This window comes from Hemitrygon akajei, unplaced genomic scaffold, assembly GCF_048418815.1.
Source record: "Hemitrygon akajei unplaced genomic scaffold, sHemAka1.3 Scf000089, whole genome shotgun sequence".
In the NCBI taxonomy this organism is placed as follows: domain Eukaryota; kingdom Metazoa; phylum Chordata; class Chondrichthyes; order Myliobatiformes; family Dasyatidae; genus Hemitrygon; species Hemitrygon akajei.
Window position 1 is genome coordinate 1,358,933 of NW_027331975.1, and position 17,146 is coordinate 1,376,078.

At 44.3% G+C, this 17,146-nt stretch overlaps 2 protein-coding genes across 2 annotated transcripts in view; both read left to right on the forward strand.

Annotated features, from left to right (window-relative positions):
• The window catches only part of LOC140722806 (uncharacterized), an 879,998-nt gene that overhangs the window by 745,430 nt on the left and 117,422 nt on the right, over window positions 1-17,146 (forward strand). The gene's annotated exons all lie outside the window — the stretch shown is intronic.
• Window positions 3,276-17,146, forward strand: part of LOC140722804 (uncharacterized) — a 243,264-nt gene continuing 229,393 nt past the window's right edge. Inside the window, exons 1-2 of the mRNA XM_073037476.1 lie at window positions 3,276-3,408; window positions 5,610-5,773. The gene's annotated coding sequence lies outside the window, so the exon portion shown is untranslated. The remainder of the gene's footprint in view (window positions 3,409-5,609; window positions 5,774-17,146) is intronic.

The window sequence follows — 17,146 nt, forward strand, 5'->3', positions numbered from 1 at the left end:
AAAAGTGAACCTATCACTAAAGATTAAACAAGATTGGGAGAGAGAACTTAATATGACCTTTGTTAATGAAGATTGGCTTCGAGTTTTGAAAAACAGAAATTCTTCTTCTATATGTGCCAATTCAATTTAAAATTGTTCACCGTTATTATTTAACAATAATTATATATATTATTAACTATCTAAAATATTTCTAGTATAGACAAATGCTGTGATATATATAAAACTGAAGTAGCTGCATTGTCACATATGTTCTGGTCATGTTCATCATTAAAATCGTTTTGGAAGTCTTTATTTTCAACAAGTTCTAAAGCTATGAATATTAATTTACTACCTAATAGGTTGACTGTTCTATTTGGAATAGCTCCACATCAGATTCAGGGTATTTCATCTTCAGATCAACAAGTAATTGGATTTGTTACGCTACTGACAAGAAGGGCTATTTTATTAAAATGGAAAGATTTTTCTTCACCTACATTAATTGAATGGTTTTCTCAAGGAATGTTATGTCTTAGTTTGAAAAAATTAGAAGTAGAAGTTTTGATCCTCGATTCGATTTTGAGAGAAGATGGGTTTTTTTCCCAAATATTATCATTTAATTTGAATTATGCTATATGGTTTCCTTCCAATTTAATTTTTTTATAAATATGAAATGGCGGTTGATGATTCTATTTTTATATTTAGATGATGGTTAAACGTATTGCTCAGGGGGGTTGATTCTTAATGGGTTTTTTCCCCTTTTTTGTAGTTAGTGGGTTTCCCCCCTAGTTAGATGGGGTTCCTTTTTCCTTCTTTTTCTATATATATTTTCCATATTCATATTTTACGATTAGTTTTTTTCTTCAGCTTTATTAATTTTATACATATTAATCTATTGAAGTCTTGATTCATTCTATAGCTGTAGAAGATTATGTACTAGTAAAAGGATTCTAAAAATAAAAATGACAAAACAACAATGTAACAAAGCATTATGGCTGCAGAGAAAGTGCAGTGCAGATAGACATATGGTGCAGGGTCACGTCGAGTTACATTGTGAGGTAGAGTCCATTTTATCATTCATTTGGCTTATAACCACAGACAGGAAGCCGTCCTTGAGCCGGGTGGTTCGCGCTTTAAGGCTATTGTATCTCTTCCCCGATGGGGGAGCGGGTTTGCCGCAAGAATGTCCAGGTTGTGAGGATCTTTGAATACATGGCCTGCTTTTCCGAGGCAGGGGAAGTGTAGGAAGAGTCCATGGAGGGGAGGCTTGTTTCTCTGATGTTCTCTGCAGTTCCTTGCAGTCATGGGCAGAGCAGTAGCCATACGAAGGCGTGACGTATCGACAAGAAGCTCAGAGACCTCGGCCTTCATCCTGCCTTGTGTAGCTGGATCCTGGACTTCCTGTCAGATCGCCGGCAGGTGGTAAGTATGGGCTCGCGCACCTCTCTCTCTCTCTCTGACCCTCAGCACACATACCCCACAGGGTTGGCTTCTTGCCCCTTACTTTACTCTGTGCACCCATGACTAGTGTCGCCACCCACAGCTCCAATCTGCTAATTAAATTTGCTGACGACACTACACTGACTGTCCTAATCTCAAATAATAACGAGGCAGCCTACAGAGAAGAAGTCATCACCCCGACACAGTGGTGTCAAGAAAACAACCTCTCCCTCATTGTGACAAAAACACAGGAGCTGGTTGTGGATTACAGGAGGAATGGAGACAGGTATCAAATTCAACATTTCCAAGTCTGTTATTGACACAAAATGCTCATTTTAATATTGATCATGACAAAATGTATTTTATATATCGTTAATGACTTGAAACATATTTACAGATTGTGACTGATAGAGAATCGTATAATTTATGTTCCGTGTGTTATCTGAATGTACTTGCCTGTGATGCTGCCACAAGTCAGTGTTTCTCTGTACCTGTACCTTCCCGTACTTGTGCACTTGGCAATAAATTCAACAGGACCTGAGAAATCTCAGTGAGATTTGATTAGTGATGATCATCTTGGCAGCTCGGTAGGTCGAATGTATGAGACAGTACACTGTTAAATGCAAAACCCTGAACAGTGTCGATGATCAGAGGGATCTTAGACTCCAAGGAGGCGGGACTATGACGTCAGTCACAGGCTGACAGCGCTGACTGTGGACTGAACCATAATTGAGAGAGAGCGATCTGCAGACAGGCAGTCGGCCAGTCTAAAGAGACAGAGAGAGAGAGACTGGAAAAGCTGATAGCTTCAGTTAGTCGCAGCTGAGGCTTGGAACTCTCCTATGCCCACAAGAGTGGGTTGATCATCGGTACACGGAACCACAACGAACGTGTGTGGCTGTCACTTCGTATAATCCATAGGTGTGAGTTTTGGAATATCTTGTGTTAACCCTTGCCTGGGTATGTTGTGTGGTAACCCCTGGAAGACGGTATTCCTGTGACAGGTCCACTTTCGCTGATAACTCGTATGTGGACAGATTCAACGGATAAGAAAGTCGTCGGCGGTTATTTTGTAGTAACGGCCTTTTCTCTACGTTTCACCCTGGATTACAAATATCTCTCTCCCATCATTTATTCGGTGGATTACTGAACTTTCCTACTTTACCATCTCAAGACTCTAAGCTTTGTTCCCTCACGCTCGATAGTTTGGGAATTATATTTACACATATATACACATAACACTGTTAACTTTCCTTTATTTCATTAAGCTACTATAAGTAGATCCTAATAAAGAGAATGGTTTTAACATCAAAACCAGACTCCAGTGCGAACTCCATTACTGCTGGTTCGTTTCTAAAACGTTACAGTTCGTAACACAGTTTTATAAAACTAGTTAGACCACATCTGGAGTGTTTCATACAGTTCTGGTCGCCCCCATTCTCGAAAGGATGTCGGGGCTTTGCAGAGGGCGCAGAAGACACTGCCTGGATTAGAGGGCATGAGCTATAACGAGAGGCTGGACAAACTTATGTTGTTTTCTTCAGAGCGGCGCAGGCTGGGGTGAGACTGGAAGGACGTTTATAAGATTAAGAGAGGAATGATCGAGTGGACAGACGATATATTTTTCCTGGGGGTTGAAATGTCTAATACATTTAAGGTGAGAGGTGATGTGAGCGGCAAGTTTGCTTCTTTCCACAGACTAATGAGTAGCTGGAGTCTCTGCCTGGGTGGGGAGGGGGTGTCGCCAATCCTGACACGTGATCCCGTTTGCCCCTCCCATTTAACCGCAAATGGGCAGCATTTGCGTGTCTGTTTCCGAGGCCCCGCCTCCCGATGATGTAACAATCTCTTCGCGCATGTTCACAGTGTCCGGGTGGACGGTGTAATCCTCTCCGCTCAGAGCTGAAGTGGGTCGGCTGTGTGTTCAGGAAAGACTTTCGTCTCTTCCGTCGGGATCACTGTCTGCGGGCCGAAGATATCACTTTCCCATCGGTGAGTATTGAGACCGATCCCGAGCGGTGAGATCCGATGTTGGCCGTGAGCCCCGAACTGAGGGCCAGGAATTCATTTGTTTCCCAACTATCTGGGCTCGTCAGAAATGTGTCGACTTCACTTAATCTGCATTGTACGATCCAAACCAGGAGCCCAGGCTGTCTGTTTCCGCAGAATTGAAATGGAAGTCCCGCCGACAGGTCACGTGAGGCTGTGTGCCGCAGATTCGCCCCGCCCTCTGCTTTGTGACGCCAGATCACGTGGTGTGATTTTGCCCACTGAGTGCCATTAACTTCCCCGAACTCGCCTCGCTTCCTGAGGCTCCTCACATTTGTCCTGGAGCTTTCTGACTGTTGTGTCTTCTCCCGGAGTGGGGTGGGTGAGAAAGGAGAACGTCCCAGGTTGTGGGGATCTTTGATTTCACTGCCTGCTTTACCGAGGGACTGGGAAGTCTAGGGGGAGAATGGTTCGAGCCTCAGCCTGTTGTGTCCTTCAGCAAGGCATTTAGCCACACATTACTCCTGCACGTTCATAGCCCAGCGACGGCGGCCGGTCCAGTACGTTCAAGAGACGATCTGTACACAAATTTCCTGAAATAGACCTGTTTTAACCTGGAAATGGAGTGATAGTATAACAGTAAAGGAAGTGCAACTTTTCCCTGTAAATTATCCAGGAACTGATTTGACTGTTATTCCTGGAAATGTGTACAGTGCAGTTGTTGCTAACAAGGCTTACAAGAATAATCTCAGGAATGATCGGCGTCATGTATGAGGAGCATTTGATGGCTCTGGACCTGTGCTCAATGGAGTTCAGAGGGACAGTGGCAGTGTGGTGGGGATGTATGGTTAAGTAAACCTACCAAATGTTGAAAAGCCTGGATACAGTGGACATGGAGAGGATGTTTCTATTAGACAGAGAGTCTGTGATCTGACAGCACGGTCTCAGAATAAAGTTGCTTCCCTTTAAAACTGAGATGAGAAACTTTTTTTTGGCCAAAAGATGTCTGATATCAATGGCTTAACGACATTATGGCCTGCTTGGACCTCGAAAAAATTCATTATTCAGTTCTTAATTCGGATCTAAAGTTCCATAAGGTCTGGGGACCTTTTATCGAGTACTTTCATAACCTTCCTCTTGACTAGGGTTTTTTTTTTCTTCTTTTCGGTCCCTTGCTTTCAGCTCCCTCTTTTTTTTCTGGTAGCAGGCATTATTATCCTCTGTTGCTAAGTGTATTCACAGTCTGGGAGTTTGACTGTCCGGACTTATACTCTTTATACTGTGTGGTGGTTGGTCTGGTGTTGTTGTTTTTTCCTTGTGTTGTGGGGCTTGGGGAGGACACTAAGCTCACTTGTCTTTAATTTAGGTGCTTTTTTGTTAAAGTCTCTTCCTTTGTAGCATATTGTTATTGTATGCTTAATCTTGCACTGTATTAATGCTCCTCATTGGAATTTGGGGTTTTTAATTTTGTAAAATGTTTTGAAAAACTAATAAAAAAAATTTTAAAAAAAGATGTCTGATATGTGGAATTTGTTGCCGCAGAATTTGTTTGAGGCTGCTATTTGGGTATATTTGTGAAGATTAATATCCTGATGATTGCTGAGTAGCTTCAGGGTTACAGGAGGAAGGCAGAAATAGATAGATGGATAGATAGATAGATACTTTATTCATCCCCATGGGGAAATTCAACCTTTTTTTCCAATGTCCCATACACTTGTTGTAGCAAAAACTAATTACATACAATACTTAACTCAGTAAGAATATGATATGCATCTAAATCACTAACTCAAAAAGCATTAATAATAGCTTAAAAAAAAGTTCTTAAGTCCTGGCAGTTGAATTGTAAAGCCTAATGGCATTGGGGAGTATTGACCTCTTCATCCTGTCTGAGGAGCATTGCATCGACAGTAACCTGTCGCTGAAACTGAAATATGATGTTGGAATAAAAATCAGCCCTGGTTGAGTGGTGGGCAGACCAGATGGATTGAATCACATAATTCTGTTCCTGACTGAATGATGGCTCCTTCTTATCCCATATCGTTTTGTGACATGTGAGGGAGAATAAAATATTGTTTACTGAGGTCATTACATCTGTCTTCAGTGTTTAAATTTCAGTGAGTTTTGTTCTTAGTAACATTAAGCAGAAATGTTTGGTTCTCCTTTTCATTATTAATGTGCTTCATTATCTCTCTGGTCAAATTTAGACTTGCACTGAGAGGTTTATTGGAAGAAAAACCCCAACTGGAGGCAAAGCACGACTGAAGACGAGGGAACAGCAACAAGTGAACCAGCCCGAGGATTGTGAGCATCAACTGGAGAGAACCCATCTGACTCAGAGATTCCAGTGAGTCAGTCAGGAGAAAGTTTGGTGAGTCTCATTTACTCAAACACTGGTCCTTTAGACATTACATACCTGTACAAAGGAAGGTAGGAAATAGTTGGGAGTGAGACTGAATGTGCCCAGAAGAACCAGTTATGCAAGTACCAGTCAGACCCAGTTGTGAAGAAGCCCCCCCCCCCCAATATTCCCTTTAAACTTTTTGTCCTTCACCCTTAACCCCTGTCCTCTGGGTTTTTTTTTCTCTCCCCTAGCCTCAGTGGAAAAAGCCTGCTTGCATTCACTCTGTCTATACCCATCATAATTTTATATACCTCTATCAAGTCTCCCCTCATTCTTCTACACTCCTAAGAATGAAGTTCTAACCTATTCCACCTTTCTCTGTAACTCAGTTTCTCAAGTCCTGGCAACATCCTTGTAAACCTTCTCTGCACTCTTTCAACCTTATTAATTTCCTTCCTGTAATTTGGTGACCAAAACTGCACACAATACTCCAAATTTGGCCTCACTAATACCTTATACAACCTCACCATAACATTCCAACTCTTATAATCAATACTTTGATTTATAAAGGCCAATGAACCAAAAGCTCTCTTTACTACCCTATCTACCTGTGATGCCACTTTTAGGGAATTTTGTATCAGTATTCCTAGATCCCTCTGTTCTAGTGCACTCCTCAGTGCCCTGCCATTTACCTTGTATGTTCTACCTTGGTTTGACTTTCCAAAGTGCAATACCTCACACTTGTCTGTATTAAACTACATCTGCCATTTTTCAGCCCATTTTTCCAGCTGGTCCAGATCCCTCTGCAAGCTTTGAAAACCTTCTTCACTGTCCACTACACCTCCAATCTTTGTATCATCAACAAATTTGCTGATCCAATTCACCAAATTATCATCGAGATCATGGCTATAGATGACAAATAACAATGGACCCAGCACTGATCCCTGTGGCACACCACTAGTCACAGGCCTCCACTCAGAGTAGCAATCCTCCACTACCACTCTCTGACTTCTCCCATTCTCAATTCCCAATCAAATTTACTACCTCACCATGTATACCTAGTGACTGAACCTTCCTAACTAACCTCCCATGCGGGACCTTGTCAAAGGCCGTACTGAAGTCCACTACATCCATTGCCTTGCCTTCATCCACTTTCCTTGTAACCCGCCTTGAAAATCTCTAATATATTTGTTAAACATGGCACAAAGCCATGTTGACTCTCCCTAATAAGTCCCTGTCTATCAAAATAATTGTCGATCCTATCTCTTAGTACTCCTTCCAATAATTTACCCATGACCGACATCAAACTTACCAGCCTATAATTTCCCGGATTATCTTTAGAGCCTGCTTTAAACAACAGAACAACATGAGCTATCCTCCAAATCTCTGGCACCTCACCTGTAGATAACGACTTTTAAATATATCTGCCAGGGCCCCTGCAATTTCAACACTAGTCTCCTTCAAGGTCCGAGGGAACCTGGAGATTTATCTACTCACCTCAAGATAGCAAGCACCTCCTCCTCTTCTATCTGTATAGGTTCCATGACCTCAATACTTGTTTGCCTTATTTCCATTGACTCCATGCCAGTTTCCTTAGTAAATTCAGACACAAAAAAACCATTTAACATCTCCCCAATTTCTTTTGGTTCCATACATAGCCAACCGCTCTGATCTTCAAGTGGACCAGTTTTATCCCATAACTATCCTTTTGCTATTAATATACCTGTGGAAGCTCTTACTATCCTTCACCTTGACTGCGAACGCTACCTCATTTCTTTTTTCAGCCCTCCTGATTTCTTCCTTAAGTATTTGTTTGCACTTTTTATACTCCTCAAGTACCTTCTTTGCTCCCTGTTTCTTATACATGTCATACATCTCTCTCTTCTTTATCAGAGTTCCAATATCCATCGAGAACCAAGGTTCCTTATTCTTATTCACTTTGCCTTTAATCCTGAGACTTTGTTCCCAGGGTGTCCTCATGGGCCATCCAGAAATGATTTCAGCTGGTGACAGCCCTGTTTTCCCCTGTGGGATAACCCTCATGTGGAATCGGGCTAATGGTCGGACCTTCAACCAAGTGAGTCCAGTCTCCACTGTTAGTCTGGCCAGTTTACTCTTCAGAGTGCCATTGGCTCTTTCCACTCTGCCAGCGGCCCGTGGGTGGTGTACACAGTGGAATTGTTGCTGGATAGCTAGTTTGTTACATACTCCTTCATTTACTTTCACCATAAAGTGTGAGCCATTGTTGAACTCAGCATCTCTGGCTTGTACCTGGGAATTATTTCCCTTAATAATACCTTCACAACAGTCACAGCAGTATTAATGGTAGTTGGAATAGCTTCAATCCATCTACTAAACACATCTATAATAACTAAGCAGTATCTATAGCAATGTGCTCTAGGCAATTCGATAAAATGAACTTGTAGACACGAAAAAGATCCACCTGTCAAGGGAGTCGTACCCGGTGTGCAGGGTACAGGTTACCAACCATTACCTCCTTTCCCAGGCGTGTACAATTATGTATATAATCGACCAGTATTGGTAAAAACTGTGTAGGAACACAAACCTGTCCCACTGGGTGATCCAAAAACCTAGGTCAGGGTCTTTCTGGCACCCCATCTGGGACCACAGTTTTCACTCCTCTTCAGAGGCATACCCCTGAGAAGAACAAAACTCGAGGTAGCTGTAGAGCGGTGAGTAAGTTCTTTACAAAGGTGGCATTACTAATGGGGTGGCCAGAGGAAGTCAGGAATCCCCATGTTCCCAGAGAGCCCCGTAGTCATGTACAATTCCAAATGCATAATGGGAGTCTGTGTAAATGTTCCTTTAGTCTGTTGCTGGGATACAGGCACGAGTCAGAGCAAACAGCTCAGCCTTCTGGGCAGAGACAGCTGCTTCAAAAGAGGCCTGTTCAATTACTTCACTGTCCATCACTATTGCATAGTCAGAATATTGTTATCCTGCTGGATCCACAAAAGAGTTTCCATCCTCATAAAACGTTCCCTCAGGCTAGAGGGGATAGTACAGAATGGATGGGAGAGTCTGTCTTTCTTTCACAGTGATCCGGACGGGCGAGAGGGAGTATTACAGAATGGATGGGAGAGTCTGTCCTTCTTTCACAGTGATCCAGACAGGCTAGAGGGGGTATTGCAGAATGGATGGGAGAGCCTGCCCTTCTTTCACAGTGATCCGGACAGGCTAGAGGGGGTATTGCAGAATGGATGGGAGCGTCTGTCCTTCTTTCACAGTGATCCGGACGGGCTAGAGGAGGTATTGCAGAATGGATGGGAGAGTCTGTCCTTCTTTCACAGTGATCCGGACGGGCTAGAGGGGGTATTGCAGAATGGATGGGAGAGTCTGTCCTTCTTTCACAGTGATCCGGACAGGCTAGAGGGAGTATTACAGAATGGATGGGAGAGTCTGTCCTTCTTTCACAGTGATCCGGACGGGCGAGAGGGAGTATTACAGAATGGATGGGAGAGTCTGTCCTTCTTTCACAGTAATCCGGACAGGCTAGAGGGGGTATTGCAGAATGGATGGGAGAGTCTGTCCTTCTTTCACAGTGATCCGGACAGGCTAGAGGGGGTATTGCAGAATGGATGGGAGAGTCTGTCCTTCTTTCACAGTGATCCGGACGGGCGAGAGGGAATATTACAGAATGGATGGGAGAGTCTGTCCTTCTTTCACAGTAATCCGGACAGGCTAGAGGGGGTATTGCAGAATGGATGGGAGAGTCTGTCCTTCTTTCACAGTGATCCGGACAGGCTAGAGGGGGTATTGCAGAATGGATGGGAGAGGATGTGGTGTGGGATGGGATGAAGATCATCACCGGATGCGTTGCAAAGCGGGGGGCAAACATAAGTGGAGATGTGGAGAAAGCGAACCAGCTGAACAACTTCTTCAATAGGTTCGACAGCACAATCTCATCCTCACCGCAGAACTCCACACCAGGCTTACTTCCCTCACAGGAAAATAGCCACTCACAGGAGACCTTGCCCACGCCCAGGATTACGGCTGCACAGGTGGAAGGTCAACTGAGGAAGATCTGTACCAGCAAGGCGGCTGGACCGGATGGAGTTTCCCCACGATTACTAAGGGCCTGTGCGACTGAGCTGGGAGAACCACTACAGCGCATCTTCAACATGAGTCTAGATCAGAGAAGATTACCCAGACAGTGGAAAACATCCTGTATTGTCCCGGTACCGAAGAAACCACAACCAAAGGAGTTGAATGACTTCAGACCTGTTGCCTTGACGTCGCACGTGATGAAGACCATGGAGCGGCTGATAATACAGAATCTGAGGCCACAAACCAGGCACGCCCAGGATCCGCTTCAGTTTGCGTATAAGGAGAAGGTGGGAGTGGAGGATGCTATCACGTATTTGCTGCACAAATCACTCTCTCACCTAGATGGGGTCAGTTGTGCTGTGAGGATTACATTCCTTGACTTCTCTAGTGCCTTTAACACCATCCAGCCCAAGATCTTAAGGCACAAACTAATGGAGATGGGAGTAGACTCTCACATGGTGGATTGGATAGTGGACTACTTGACAGATAGACCTCAGTATGTGCGGTTGGGAGACTGTAGGTCTGACACGGTGGTCAGCAGCACAGGAGCGCCGCAGGGAACCGTACTCTCTCCGGTCCTGTTCACCCTGTACACATCAGACTTCCAATATAACTCGGAGTCCTGCCATGTGCAGAAGTTCGCTGATGACACGGCCATAGTGGGGTGTGTCAGGAATGGACAGGAGGAGGAGTATAGGAAACTGATACAGGACTTTGTGATATGGTGCAACTCAAACTACCTGCGTCTCAATATTACCAAGACCAAGGAGATGGTGGTGGACTTTAGGAGATCTAGGCCTCATATGGAGCCAGTGATCATTAATGGAGAATGTGTGGAGCAGGTTAAGACCTACAAGTATCTGGGAGAACAGTTAGACGAGAAGCTAAACTGGACTGCCAACACAGATGCCTTGTGCAGGAAGGCACAGAGTCGACTGTACTTCCTTAGAAGGTTGGCGTCATTCAATGTCTGCAGTGAGATGCTGAAGATGTTCTATAGGTCAGTTGTTGAGAGCGCCCTCTTCTTTGTGGTGGCGTGTTGGGGAGGAAGCATTAAGAAGAGGGACGCCTCACGTCTTAATAAGCTGGTAAGGAAGGCGGGCTCTGTCGTGGGCAAAGTACTGGAGAGTTTAACATCGGTAGCTGAGCGAAGGGCGCTGAGTAGGCTACGGTCAATTATGGAAAACCCTGAACATCCTCTACATAGCACCATCCAGAGACAGAGAAGCAGTTTCAGCGACAGGTTACTATCGATGCAATGCTCCTCAGACAGGATGAAGAGGTCAATACTCTCCAATGCCATTAGGCTTTACAATTCAACTGCCAGGACTTAAGAACTTTTTTTAAGCTATTATTAATGCTTTTTGAGAGAGTGATTTAGATGCATATCATAATTTTTACTGAGTTAAGTATTGTATGTAATTAGTTTTGCTACAACAAGTGTATGGGACATTGGAAAAAAGGTTGAATTTCCCCATGGGGATGAATAAAGTATCTATCTATCTATCTATCTATCTATCTATCTATCTATCTATCTATCTATCTATCTATCTATCTTTCACAGTGATCCAGGCGGGCGAGAGGGAGTATTACAGAATGGATGGGAGAGTCTGTCCTTCTTTCACAGTGATCCGGACGGGCGAGAGGGGGTATTGCAGATTGGATGGGAGAGTCTGTCCTTCTTTCACTGTGATCCGGACAGGCTAGAGGGGGTATTGCAGAATGGATGGGAGAGTCTGTCCTTTCACAGTGATCCGGACGGGCTAGAGGGGGTATTGCAGAATGGATGGGAGAGTCTGTCCTTCTTTCACAGTGATCCGGATGGGCTAGAGGGGGTATTGCAGAATGGATGGGAGAGTCTGTCCTTTCACAGTGATCCGGACGGGCTAGAGGGGGTATTGCAGAATGGATGGGAGAGTCTGTCCTTCTTTCACAGTGATCCGGATGGGCTAGAGGGGGTATTACAGAATGGATGGGAGAGTCTGTCCTTCTTTCACAGTGATCCAGACAGGCTAGAGGGGGTATTGCAGAATGGATGGGAGAGTCTGCCCTTCTTTCACAGTGATCCGGACAGGCTAGAGGGGGTATTGCAGAATGGATCGGAGAGTCTGTCCTTCTTTCACAGTGATCCGGATGGGCTAGAGGGGTATTGCAGAATGGATGGGAGAGTCTGTCCTTCTTTCACAGTGATCCGGACAGGCTAGAGGGGGTATTGCAGAATGGATGGGCGAGTCTGTCCTTCTTTCACAGTGATCCGGACGGGCTAGAGGGGGTATTGCGGAATGGATGGGAGAGTCTGTCCTTCTTTCACTGTGATCCGGACAGGAGGGCTGACTTCATGGACTGAAATTGCCCAGAGATGGGGTATCACATCTTGGGTTCGGTCACTGTTGAAAGAATGTCTTACCAGATGTCCTATTTTCACCTCAGACTCCTTCCAGTATCGGAGTTGGCCCACGACAAAGTCTTGCCAGTCTCCCTCGGTGATGGAGGCCTGTTTCGACAGGGTGTAGGCAAGGAGCCCTAGTCTCTTTGGCTTGAACCCAGGGCAAACCCTGAAGGTGGTATGGGGAACCACCAAACCTGTCTGTCGCCAAAAGAAATCTGGAACCTAGGCCAGAAATGCAATGCTGTCTCTTCCTTTAACCTCTCCAATCACCATGACTGGGAATTTATGTCACTCGAGGGGTGCATAATATTAGCTTTCCTCAGTTGAGCACCACGTAGGGTCATAGCACAGAGTCACATGAGAGTCGGCCGCTGGCAGAAGGGGTTCAAATGTACTGGAGTCCAGATAAAGTGCTCACCACTGGGAGGTCGGAGGAAGCTATCAGTTGTTCGCAGTTCCAGCGTGATATCCTTGTCCGTGCTTCTCGACTTCCAACGGACAGTGCAAGTCTCTCCCTACGAGATTACACCCCCGTCTGGTGGTGACAGTAAATGAAACCTCACACTGGTTCCCCTGGAATTCCACCTGCGGTGGCTGGGTACGTGAATACGTATGTTCCGTGCCTTCGAACACAAATAGAGTGATTGTAGCGTCTGATAGCTGGAATCCCTTTTCCGATACTATTTCCTGATCGAGAGTGGTTGTGGTTGCCCTCATATCAATCATAAACGGAACTGGAAGTCCAGCAACTTGCAATATTACATTGGGCTCTTCCTGAGGGTTGGCACTCATGGTTGGAAGCATCTTCTTGTCAGTTTCTGAACGGGTTGTTGTCCCCACCTGTCCCTTGGTAGGTTTTTGTTCCCATTTCTGTTCCTCAGATATAGCCCGCTCGCGTCCTTCTTCCCGCTGAGCATATTCACCTTTAATATTAGTTCCCATCGGGGTTGATTGGAATTCAAAAGTTGGGTCCTAATGATATGTCAAAGCTCGTCGCATTCGATTTCGGTCATTGTCAGGCCAATCCATATTATTTGTTTTAATCATGTTGGCTAACTTAGTTGGTAAGCATTGGAGCAGTAGGGCATTGAACTGGGGGGACAGATTCCCATCATTAAAGGCTTGGTCTCCTGCGAAGGTGCCGTAGCAGGCCACAAATCGCTCTCAATAGTCTGGTCCCCATTCCCCAGGCTTAGGTTTGCATTCAGGTACTTTAGTGATGTTTACAGGTTGCTGGAGAGCCCTTTCCAAAGCTTGAATGATCTGGTCCATCTGTTCATTCTCATTATGTTTTCCCGCCTGTAACTCCTGATAGGTTTGGTATCTCAATTCTGTCTTCCATTTCTGCCCTTAGCAGCTGAGAGAATCATGCAGGAGAGACCGAATAAATCTTGCAGAGTCGCATTAAACATTTGTATAGTACTGTGGACACACTGAGCAAACTGTGCTGGTTTTTCTTTTCTGTCTGGGGCCTGATTCATGATCATTATCATTTCTTGAGGCTTCCAGGGTGCATACACAGGAATCACTGAGGGCTGTCCCTCCTCCTAGTCCTAGGGGGAGCATTTGCTACTGCTGTTCAGGAGGATTTAAACTAATGTGGCAGGGGGATAGGAACAAGTGCAGAGAGGCAGAGGGGTGCAAAATGAGAGTAGAAGCAAAAAGTAATAAGGTGAAAAGTCAAAGTGGCAGGCAGTAAAATCCAGGGCAAAAATCAAAAAGGGCCACTTTTCAACATAATTGTATAAGGGCTAAGAGTGTTGTAAAAACAAGCCTGAAGTCTTTGTGTGTCAATGCAAGGAGCATTCGTAATAAGGTGGATGAATTGAATGTGCAGATAGTTATTAATGAATATGATATAGTTGGAATCACAGAGACAAGGCTCCAGAGTGACCAAGGATAGGAGCTCAACATCCAGGGATATTCAATATTCAGGAGGGATAGACAGGAAAGAAAAGGAGGTGGGGTAGCGTTGCTGGTTAGAGAAGAGATTAACGCAATAGAAAGGATGGACATTAGCCTGGAGGATGTGCAATCGACATGGGTAGAGCTGCGTAACACTAAGGGGCATAAAACGCTGGTGGGATTTGTGTCCAGGCCACCTAACAGTAGTAGTGAAGTTGGGGATGGCATTAAACAGGAAATTAGAAATGCGTGCAAAAAAGGAACAGCAGTTATAAATGGGTGACTTCAATCTACATATAGATTGGGTGAAACAAATTGGTAAGGGTGCTGAGGAAGAGGATTTCTTAGAATGGGTGCGGGATGGTTTTCTGAACCAACATGTCGAGGAACCAACTAGAGAGCAGGCCATTCTGGACTGAGTATTGAGCAATGAGGAAGGGTTAATTAGCAATCTTGGGCCCCTTGGGTAAGAGTGACCATAATATGGTGGAATTCTTCATTAAGATGGAGAGTGACATAGTTAATTCAGAAACAAAGGTTCTGAACTTAAAGAAGGGTAACTTTGAAGGCATGAGATGTGAATTAGCTAAGCTAGACTGGCAAATGATGCTTAAAGGGTTGACGGTGGATATGCAATGGCAAGCATTTAAAGATTGCATGGATGAACTACAACAAGTGTTCATCCCAGTTTGGCAAAAGAATAAACCAGGGAAGGTAGTGCACCCGTTGCTGACAAGGTAAATTAGGGATAGTAAATTAGCCAGAAAAAGTGGCATAACTGAGAACTGGGAGAAATTCAGAGTCCAGCAGAGGAGGTCAAAGGGCCTAATTAGGAAAGGGAAAAAAGATTATAAAAGAAAGCTGGCAGAGAACATAAAAACTGACTGTAAATCTTTTATAGATATGTGAAAAGAAAAAGATTGGTTAAGACAAATGTAGGTCGCTTACAGTCGGAAACAGGTGAATTTATCATGGGGGACAAGGATATGGCAGACCAAGTGAATAACTACTTTGGTTCTGTCTTCACTAAGGAGGACATAAATAATCTTCTGGAAATAGTAGGGGACTGAGATGGAGGAACTGAGGGAAATACATGTTAGTAGGGAAGTGGTGTTAGGTAAATTGAAGGGATTAAAGGCCGATAAATCCCCAGGGCAAGATGGTCTTCATCCCAGAGTGCTTAAGGAAGTAGCTCAAGAAATAGTGGATGCATTACTGATAATTTTTCAAAACTCCTTAGATTCTGGATTAGTTCCTGAGGATTGGAAGGTGGCTAATGTGACCCCACTTTTTAAAAAAGGAGGGAGAGAGAAACCGGGGAATTATAGATGGGTTAGCCTGACATTGGCTGTGGGGAAAGTGCTGGAGTCGGTTATCAAAGATGTGATAATAGCACATTTGGAAAGAGGTGAAATCATCCGACAAAGTCAGCGTGGATTTGTGAAAGGAAAATCATGTCTGATGATTCTTATAGAATTTTTTGAAGATGTAACTAGTAGAGTGGATGGGGAGAACCAGTGGATGTGGTATATTTGGATTTTCAAAAGGCTTTTGACAAGGTCCCACACAGGAGATTAGTGTGCAAACTTAAGCACACGGTATTGGGGGTATGGTATTGATGTGGATAGAGAATTGGTTGGCAAACAGGAAGCAAAGAGTGGGAATAAACGGGACCTTTTCGGATTGGCAGGCAGTCAGCAGTGGGGTACTGCAAGGCTCAGTGCTGGGACCCCAGTTGTTTACAATATATATTAATGATTTAGACGAGGCAATTAAATGCAGGATCTCCAAGACTGCAGATGACACGAAGCTGGGCGGCAGTGTTAGCTGTGAGGAGGATGCTAAGAGGATGCAGGGTGACTTGACTAGGTTAGGTGAGTGGGCAAATTCAAGGCAGATGCAATTTAATGTGGATAAATGTGACATTATTCACTTTGGCCTACTCCTGCATCTATTTTTTATGTTTCTATGTGTGGAATATTAAAATCTCCCACAATCACAAACTTGTGCTTACTACAAGTATCTGCTATCTCCTTACAAATTTGCTGCTCCAATTCTCGCTCCCGATTAGGTGGTCTATGATACCACCCTATAAGTGTCACTACACCTTTCCCATTCCTCAATTCCACCAAAAAAGGCTCCCTAGACGAGCCCTGTAATCTATCCTGTCAAAGAACTGCTGTAATATTTTCTCAGACAAGCAATGCAACACCTCCCCCTCCTGCCCCTCCAATTCTATCACACCTGAAGCAACGAAATCCAGGAATATTTAGTTGCCAATCACACCCCTCCTGCAACCATGTTTCTCTAATAGATAGATAGATAGACCCTTTCATATTTCCAGTTATCAATCCATGCTCTAAGCTCATCTACGTTTCTTACAATGCTCCTAGCATTAAAATAGAAGCATTTAAGAAACTCTCCACCTCTTCCTCTCTGTTTATCCCTAACTGTGCAAACAACTTTATTATCTTTTTTTTCTTCTGCCCTACATCTTCGGTCTGAGCGCTCCTACATCAGGGAGGAAGTTCAAATGATCTCCGTGTTAAATGTTTAACCATCACGGTGACTGAAGACAGCTGCAGGTTCATGAGGGACTGTTACTGTCAGATTCTGCAGTTCTTGCGGCTGCTCATCGCACCCAGGACTGAACCCTGGTCACTGAGCATTGGAGGAGTCTGTTCTGCTGATGTTAGCCTTAAACTAGACTGGCATTTAATATTGTGTATCTGTGAAAGATAAATCAGTTTGTATCAAATCCCATGTCTCAGGTACTTACAGTCTCTACCACACTCACAATGTACACAAGAAACGCCACTCGGCCCATCTTGTCCCTGCCCATGTTTCTGTTCCATATCAGTTTATGAAAATCTATCCCTGCCGTTCCCCTCTCACTCTCCCTGAGATGACAGGTTGCAACTAGTCACCTCTCCATGGGATAGGAGATTTCCCATAAATTTCATAGAAACATAGAAATCTACAACACGTTACAGATACTTTGGCCGACATTGCTGTGCCGACCATGTAACTTACTCTAG